General features: G+C 45.9%; 2 non-coding genes across 2 annotated transcripts; one reads left to right on the plus strand and one right to left on the minus strand.

Moving 5' to 3' along the window:
* The first annotated feature begins 2,216 nt into the window (after window positions 1-2,216).
* Window positions 2,217-2,288, plus strand: trnaw-cca (transfer RNA tryptophan (anticodon CCA)). The gene has a single exon. It is a non-coding gene; the product is annotated as a tRNA-Trp (tRNA).
* A 3,754-nt stretch (window positions 2,289-6,042) lies between these two features.
* On the minus strand, window positions 6,043-6,115 carry trnav-aac (transfer RNA valine (anticodon AAC)). The gene has a single exon. It is a non-coding gene; the product is annotated as a tRNA-Val (tRNA).
* Window positions 6,116-8,942: the final 2,827 nt, after the last annotated feature.

The raw sequence follows: 8,942 nt of genomic DNA on the forward strand, positions 1-8,942 counted from the left end.
TCATGGGATGGGAGGCCTCGAGAGAAAGAAAAGAGTGGGGGAGCACCAGAGGGAGATGGAGAACAGGCAAACAACCTAATATGTCAGGGATGGGGTAAGAAGGGGAGGAGGGGCATTAACGGAAGTTAGAGAAGTCAATGTTCATGCCATCAGGTTGGAGGCTACCCAGCCGGTATATAAGGTGTTGTTCCTCCAACCTGAGTTTGGATTCATTTTGACAGTAGAGGAGGCCATGGATAGACATATCAGAATGGGAATGGGACGTGGAATTAAAATGTGTGGCCACTGAGAGATCTTGTATTTTCTGGCGGTCCAAGCGTAGGTGTTCAGCGAAATGGTCTCCCAGTCTGCATCGGGTCTCACCAATATATAAAAGGCCACACCGGGAGCACCGGATGCAGTATACCACACCAGCCGACTCACAGGTGAAGTGCCACCTCACCTGGAAGGACTGTCTGGGACCTTGAATGGTGGTGAGGGAGGAAGTGTAAGAGCAGGTGTAGCACTTGTTACGTTTACAAAGATAAGTGCCAGGAGGGAGATCGGTGGGAAGGGATGGGGGGACGACTGGACAAGGGTGTCGCGTAGGGAGTGATCCCTGCGAAAAGGAGAAAGAGGAGGGGAGGGAAAAATGTGCTTGGCAGTGGGATCCCGTTGAAGGTGGCGGAAGTTACGGAGAATTATACGTTGGACCTGGAGGCTGGTGGGGTGGTAGGTAAGGACAAGGGGAACCCTATCCCAAGTGGGGTGGCCGGTGGATCCGGTGAGGGCAGATGTGCGGGACATGGGAGAGATGCGTTTGAGAGCAGTGTTGATGGTGGACGAAGGGAAGCCCCTTTGTTTAAAAAAGTAAGACATGTCCTCCGTCCTGGAATGAAAAGCCTCATCCTGAGAGCAGATGCGGCGGAGACGGAGGAATTGTGAGAAGAGGATAGCATTTTTGCAAGAGACAGGGTGGGAAGAGGAATAGTCCAGGCAGTTGTGAGAGTCTGTAGGCTTATAGTAGATATCAGTAAATAGGCCGTCTCCAGAGATGGGGGCAGAAAGATCAAGAAAGGGGAGGGAGGTGTCGGAAATAGACCAGGTAAGTTTGAGGGTAGGGTGAAAGTTGGAGGCAAAGTTAATGAAGTCGACGAGCTCAGCATGCGTGCAGGAGTCAGCGCCAATGCAGTCGTGATGTAGCGAAGGAAAAGAGGGGGACGGATACCCGTATAGGCTTGGAACATGGACCGTTCCATAAAGCCAACAGAAAGGCAGGCATGACTGGAACCCATACGGGTGCCCATGGCTATACCCTTGGTTTGGAGGAAGTGGGAGGAGCCAAAGGAGAAATTATTGTGTGTAAGAACTAATTCCGCTAGACAGAGGAGAGTGGTGGTTGAGGGGAATTGGTTAGGTCTTAATCCCAAAAAAAGCGAAGAGCTTCGAGACCATCTCGGTAGGGGATGGAGGTATATGAGGACATGTGGGCCAAAGGGCCTGTATTGTGCTGTAGGTTTTCTATGTTTCTTCTGTGTTTCTGAATGGACCGTGTCTCGGAACCGATTTCTCTTCAGTGACCTAGTCCATCTACACACAGTAGTTATAAAGTTTCCTGTTACATTTTAATATTCGTTTATATTCACCGTGTGGAATTCATATCAACCTTCTTCCCCCTCTGTCTGCACGCTCAGTCCTTTATTTAGTGACACACGCACACAAAATTATGGAGGATGTCAGGCAATACCTATGCCGTGTAACTTCTCTATAATTTATGTTAATTTAAATTTAATTATTCTATCTTTGTTAAATGTTGGATGTCCTCACCTGAGAAATTACCTAGGGTTATCCATAGCCCTTTATTTTTCTGAGCTCCATGTACCTGTCCAAGAGTCCCTTCAAAAACCCTATCATATCCGCCTCCACCACCGTCGCCGGCAGCCCATTCCACGCACTCACTACTCTCTGCGTAAAAAACGTACCACTGATATCTTCTCTGTACCTACTTCCAAGCACCTTAAAACTGTGCCCTCTCGTGCTAGCCATTTCAGCCCTGGGAAAAAGCCTCTGACTATCCTCATGATCAATGCCTTTCATCATCTTATACATTTCAAGAGATTGACAGCTCTTCGACGGCAGCACCGGGACGAGGGAGAAGAAATCCTACGCTGACCGGTAAAACTCCACCACAGCAGGAGTTCATCAAAGTACTTTTAATGACAGAAACTATATCGTTGGGCCCCGTGGCGCAATGGTAGCGCGTCTGACTCCAGATCAGAAGGTTGCGTGTTCAAATCACGTCGGGGTCACAAACTTTGTTCCCCATTTTATTATCACAGTTCCGTTGAATAATTCTTTCCAGAACTCAGTGAAACTTCCGCACAAGTAACTGCCAAATGAGCAGTTATTTTGCCAAGTTCAGCACTGAGTTGTTGATATTTACCCTGTGTCGAGAAACAAAATTACCCTTTTATTGGAAAAAACCTGCGGACGTTGTAACCTGAAATTAACACAGAAAACTGTGCAAACATTCACCAGCTTAGCCAGCATCTGTGAAACGAAGGAGCTACGTTTTCTGCACATTCTGCCTTCCCTTCATCTTTGCATTTATCTTTCTTCAGAAAGTCGGTAAAGTCGCTGCCAGTCCCACTGAATATTGGCAGCATTTTAAAAGTTCGCAATGTCACCAGAACAACGCAAATTTTAAAGATCGACGAGGATTAAATATTCGACAAAGGGGGCAGGTATATGAAAATGGACCTCTTTTATGAAAAGGGTCTCAACAATTTCTTCGCCGGGCTCTTCCCTTTGAATTGGAGCTCAAGAGACTGGAATGACAGATCAGTGGCATTGAAAAGCAAAGGTTGTTCTAAGCTTCGGGAAAATTTCCGTTCTTCCCGACTGTTCACTAATGTCAATTGAAGCGAACAATTAGCGAAACCTTCACTGAAGCTTCACTGGAGGGAAAGAAGTTTATTAAAAACAAGGTTAAATAGATAGGATTTGACCTTACGTTTTTATGTGTCAACTGAGTCTGCATCTCTTCTAGATTTAGGTGATAAATTCCAGCATAGTGCAAAACAGTTGACCTGCCAATTATCTTTTGAGGGAGATTGCTTAAATTTAAGAGACCAGCCGAAGAGAGCTGAGAGCTCGAGCAAGGTTATAAAACGAAATAAAATTCCGTGATGTACTCGATCTGACACCATTAAGAGGTTAAACATCAAGTAAAAGAATATTGAAGTCAATTCTAAAATTGCAATGCAGACGAGCTCAGAAGGGAATGAATCACTCCCGTCCGAATCTGGAATGAATCTGGTTTTAGATTAAAGTCTAGTAGCGGCGTTATGAATTAGTTTAAGTTTGTCAGTAAATTGCGTTACGAGGCCGTTAAAAACTATTTTCTGGTCGTCCGGTCTATTCGATATAAAGGTGTATACAAAGCAGGAAAACTTCGTTACAGACAGATCTTTAGCATCGATGTGTTGTGGGTTCTGTTCTGAATTTTGTGTTGCGGATTATGAAACTATCCCCTCATTTTGCCGACAAGGTGCAGGAGGCGAAAGTGTGCTCAAGGCAATGTCTTTCGGACAGCCCCAGCGGGTGCTCGTCTGGAATTATACTGGTTCAGAATCAGATTCCGTTTTCATATCACTGTCATGCGTCATGAAATCTGTTGCTTTGTGGCAACAGTATGTTTCAATACACAATTTTAAAAACTATAAGTTACACGGAACATAGAAAGGGGTGGTGGTAGAATTAACTTCCGCTCTATGAATCTACTGAAGATTAAAGTGTGAGAACCGGGCGTGGACAGTCGTGGTCAATGCAGAATGCGGCTGGCAGGCACGGGTCAGGCAGATTCTTAAAAAGCCCAGCTGTCGTGCTGAGAGGACGGAAATCCTTCACTCTGATTCGTCAGACTTACCCACTACGGTTCAATAAGAGCGTGGATCAGAGCAGCTGCACGGAATGGGAGGCAGTTTAAAAAGAGCAGTCCGTCAGCAAGACGAGTCGGTGACATGTAAACAGCCGCACTGTAATCCAGAGCTCCCTGTGAATAAAGCACGAATTAAGCGTCTATGCATGAAAGGTTGATTGCTTATTCCCCTCCACAGATGCTGACTGACTTGCTGATTTGCTCCAACATTTCCAGCATCTGCAGAAAATCGTGTGTTGTTGAGATCCTCCAGCATTTTGTGTTTCTTGCTAAACAAAATGCTGAGCGGACAGAACACGGGAGGTGGAAATTTGAATTAAATTTCACTCGGCGAACCTGATACAGTAGAACACAACGTAGCACTTTGTGCGGGTGGGCTGATTGAAAAGGCGGAAAGCGACTAGATGCTGCTGAATCAGAGATTGGCAGCTCTCCGTCAGTAGCGTCAGGGCGTGAAAGCGATCAACAGCGGAGCTTGCATGAAACCAACTTCACCAAGTGCAATTCACCCCACAAACTCAACGCTCCCCTGGAAGTTAAACCCAGCAACTCATTTTCACTGGACACACGCTCGTAGTCCACCTACGAGCCGAACCGAGCTGTAATGCTCAGATGCAACAGATATATCCTCTCATTGCGTGGGAATTCCTTCAGAATTTGTTAATTTCCTCGGATTTGCTGCTCTTTCTACTTCCAAACATTGCATGACCATATCCAGAGACGGATTCTCCTCAGTGGTATTGTTACGTACTCGTGACACATGACAGTTGTGCCCTTGTCACGTAACTGGGGTTGAAGCTGTACTGGTCTTGTGATGGTGGAATGACGTCATTTTCCCACCAGTAGAGATCATGTGACGGGTTTTTTTTACAGGTTATAAAAGGTAGACCCCACCCTGTGAGGAGGGGCATTTTCGTGGCTGGATTTGCCAGGTTGACTTCATGCCACTGCGTGTTTTAAGTGATGACGCAGTTTAGTTGAAAGATGAAGTTTTTATTTAATGCCTAATGTTTAAGAGGTCATTGCCAGCAGGTTCTTTACGATCCTGTTAGTTCGAAATTAGTGGAGAGTGAAGATTCGAAGTTGGAAGTTAAAGATCGAGGAGAATCGCTTTCTACGGTGAAACGGGGGCGACCTTTGTTTGATCCTTATTTGGAAGGATTTCGTTGACTATCTTCGTGTTAATCCCTAGGTTTAACTAGAAAGGATTGAAGGTAGTGGAGAAGGAAAGGTCAGTGCCTTTAAGCCGTTCTGTTTCGTGAATTCTTCGTGGGAAGTTCGACGTCGGGGATCGAAGCAAGCGACGTGAAAGAGAACCTAAATCGTCTTATAAAGTCTCTCCTTTTAAATGGACTGTGAGCATATCGAACTTTTGGCAATACCACTTTAAAGAACTGTTTTTGGAATATCACTTTACGAACTGTTTGGGCTGCCGCTCAGCAGCTGTTTCCAGTTACGGTAGTGTTTGTTTACTTTTGGGGGGGGTTTGTTTTCTGTGTTTAATAAACGTGTTGTTTGTTATAAGAAACCCTTGCCGAACTCATACTTATTGTTGCCTGAATACGTAACAGTATTACCACCTGGTTTACTAAACACTTCATTCACATCACCGCCAATGCATTACTCGCCTTCTGAAGATCGGTAAAGCCAGTTGGGGGAGGCGATACGTGGGTAGGGGAGGTGGGGCTGAAGTGAGAAGCAGGGAGGTTGGTGAACCGATCGCAGTAAATTGCGTTACTAAGCCGTTAAAACTTGAAGAACGTTAAGACTTTGAAGAACTCGAGTGAAGCAGATTTCAAAGGAGTAGTAGTGAGAGAGAGTATCACGCAGCTCTCATCGAAGATTTAAACTTCTTCACAATTCTAACCCACACTGCCGCACCTACCTACTTTCCGCCTCACGTGGCTTCACCAATTACTTTCCCCTTCCTTTTTCCCCTTCTTCGTATTCTGGCTTATCGTCCCTTCTTTTCTGCTACTAATGCAAGGTCTCGGCCGAAATGCTAACTGCTTATTCCTCTCCATACTACTGTATATTCCTCCAGCGTTCTGTGGGTGAGGAGTGTTGTGGTTGTGTCACTTTCCAATTCTTTGATCTGATTTCAACAAAAAAAAGTCTTAGAATGTTTCTGCCTGGTTTCGAACCAGGGACCTTTCGCGTGTTAGGCGAACGTGATAACCACTACACTACAGAAACTGCACCGTTGATTACTATGTTCCACAGCTGCTGATCCGAAGAGTCTTCTGCACAACACCCACCGCTAGAGTGTGTCTAGTGGTAAATCATCTTAAATCTAATTTCAGGTACTAATAAAACCCTGAACACAAAGGCCTGTTTCTGCTGATAACAATCTTCACAACCCCGCCACAACTGAAATTTCCTCCCGCTGACAACCCAGAAGATGCAACTGCACCATATACAGGTACTTAATAATCTCCGAGTAGTCCTGTGAGTTCCTTCTTGTATGTGCGAAATAGAAGTCAAAGAAACAAAATATCAATAACGGCTCCTGCTGAGGAAATGGGGAGAAAGAAACAGAAGGATACAGACCCACGTGGAGCGGGAGGGTTGGAAGTAGTCGGTACGAGAGACTCAGGGTGGGGAGGGGGTGTAACTGTGCGCGACACTGAACTTCGTCCAACCTGAGGTAAGCATAGAAGATTGATCAAGTGCTTGTAAAGTGCAGGAAGGCATTTGGACAACTGCTGTCAACGTGAATAAGAACCGGCAGAATACGCACTCTCCTGCCGAAACAGCAGCTCCCGTGCGATGTAAACGTTATCACTACCTACAGAATCCGCTGGTGTTTGAAAACATGGACACTTGCTGGACGTTGAAGAGTAAGCGGAAAGATGCCACTTCCGTCTGTATGTCGGTTGTGAGAAAAAGCGGAAAATGGAGAAATGTTTCAACCCATTTCTCCCGCTTCAGATTGTGAACTTCTGTCACAGTGTGCACACAAACTGCTGCAGCTGGAGTGAGGAATAAGCCAACGTGTCGGCCGAGACGCGACATCCTGAACAGGATATGCCGAACATGTTCACGACCGCACCTCTCGTTCCGAGCTTTAGAGCTTGAGAGAACGGATCACAGCAGCTACACTCTCCTCGTATATTCTCAGCGTGGAATAGGAAACAGTTTGTTTCCGCCAAAGCAGGACGGCAGCTGAAGTTCCGCTACCCTGCAATCCTGAGTTCCCAGTAGGTACTGATGAAGCGTCTTGGCCCGAAATGTGCCCGAAACGTTGACGGTTTATTACGCTGCATGGAGGCTCACTGACTTGCTAAGTTCCTCCAGCACTTTGTGTGTCACTGACGAAAGTACTAAGGAGGCAGAGGGTTAATTTTCGGTGAGTATTGTGATGTGTGATGAGCAAACCAGAGTTGACCCCCCCCCCCCGTGAACTATGCTGCTAACGAAAGAGAGAGAGAACAAGAGGGGGTCGGAGGCCTCCTGCTGCAGATGCTGATAATGATAGAGAGAGAGAATGATTTAGTATCATGTCTTCTGCGATAATTGTTTACTTTTGCACCAAGGACGCTTTTGCCTGCTTGTGTGAATCCCTGCTGACACAGAAAAGCAGTGCTAGGTGCCTGCTGAGACAACAAGGCGGGACCAGGTAATGGACAGTTGATGGATGGCTGGTACCCCGTCAGGGGAGATAAAAGCACGTCTGCTCAGACACAGGGGGACACGCCACGGGACGCTGAAAGAGTACTGTGCACCCACGGAAGGTGGGGGCTTGGAGGATCGATTCGGGGGAATCGATCAGAGGCTCACAGTGTGTGAAGGCAGACCGGTGGGGGTTTGTGTGTGTGTGTGTCCACCCTCGCCTGGATGACGGGCTCACCACTGAAGAACGGTCTGGCCGGGAACGGAGGGGTCACAGTCGGTGACCACAACAGGACGAGAAGATAACGGAAGGTTTGCCTGCTGCAACTGCTCACCTCTCTCTTTCTCTCTCTCTCTACCCCCCCCCCCCAACGGTAAAACAGCAACTACCTCGAATTAAACTAAACTGAACTGAACTCTGCACCATCCTAAGACTATGCATTTACCCCTAGACTTCGATAGAGCTTGGTTTTGATTCCTATTTCCACACTTCTGTATTTATCATTGCTAACCTGTTTTATATGTATATTTGCATTTTATTGTACTGTATTACTTAGTTTACTAGTAAACACTCTTAGTTACAGTACCATCAGACTCCAACGTATTATTCCATTTCTGCTGGTTTGGTAACCCGGTCACGGGGTACATGACAGTATTAAAATGTGACATAAAACTGTGTGACTTTTACATGTGGGTGGAAAAGGTCAATGAAGAGAGTGTGGCTCCCAGGCAAAGACTGGCCACGTGATCACCTGTGCCAATTCCGAACGCATTGCGTTATGTCAACATGAGGGAATGCTGAATCAAACAATATATTTACAATATTACACAATTATTACTGAAAAATTAAATGCACAACAGTCCTCTCTGTTTAGCTATAAACTCCTACTCAATACAGAATGCATCTCAACTATATTCAGACATCCACAGCAAATTAAATTTTATACTGTCCCATTCTGGCCTGAAGATTTAATCGTTGTAGAAGGTTTCTTACTCTTGTGGGACGACGTCTTAGCTGACAAGGTACAAAACATATCACTCTGCCTTTGGTGTCATTACTCCTCTTTGCCCAGGTTCGGCAATTAAATTTTCATGTTTTACGTTGTGTCCAAAAACAATCTCACCTCTTTACTGAAAAATCTGCAGACGCTGAAATCTGAAATAAAAACAGAAAATTGTGCAAACATTCAGTAGCTCGGGTAGCATCTGTGGAAGGAAGGCGCCACGTTTTCAGAACATCTTGCGTTACCTCCGCCGTTACGTAGTTCTTGCAGAAAGCCGATGAACGCCGCCGCCTGGCCCGCTGAACATCGGCAGCATTTTCAGTACAGTATTACTGCTTACTGAAGCCATGCAGAGATGAAAGATCGATCAAGAGTAAACATTCAACAAGAGGTTCGTTCTGGGAAAA

This window comes from Hypanus sabinus, chromosome 9, assembly GCF_030144855.1.
Source record: "Hypanus sabinus isolate sHypSab1 chromosome 9, sHypSab1.hap1, whole genome shotgun sequence".
Lineage (NCBI taxonomy): Eukaryota > Metazoa > Chordata > Chondrichthyes > Myliobatiformes > Dasyatidae > Hypanus > Hypanus sabinus.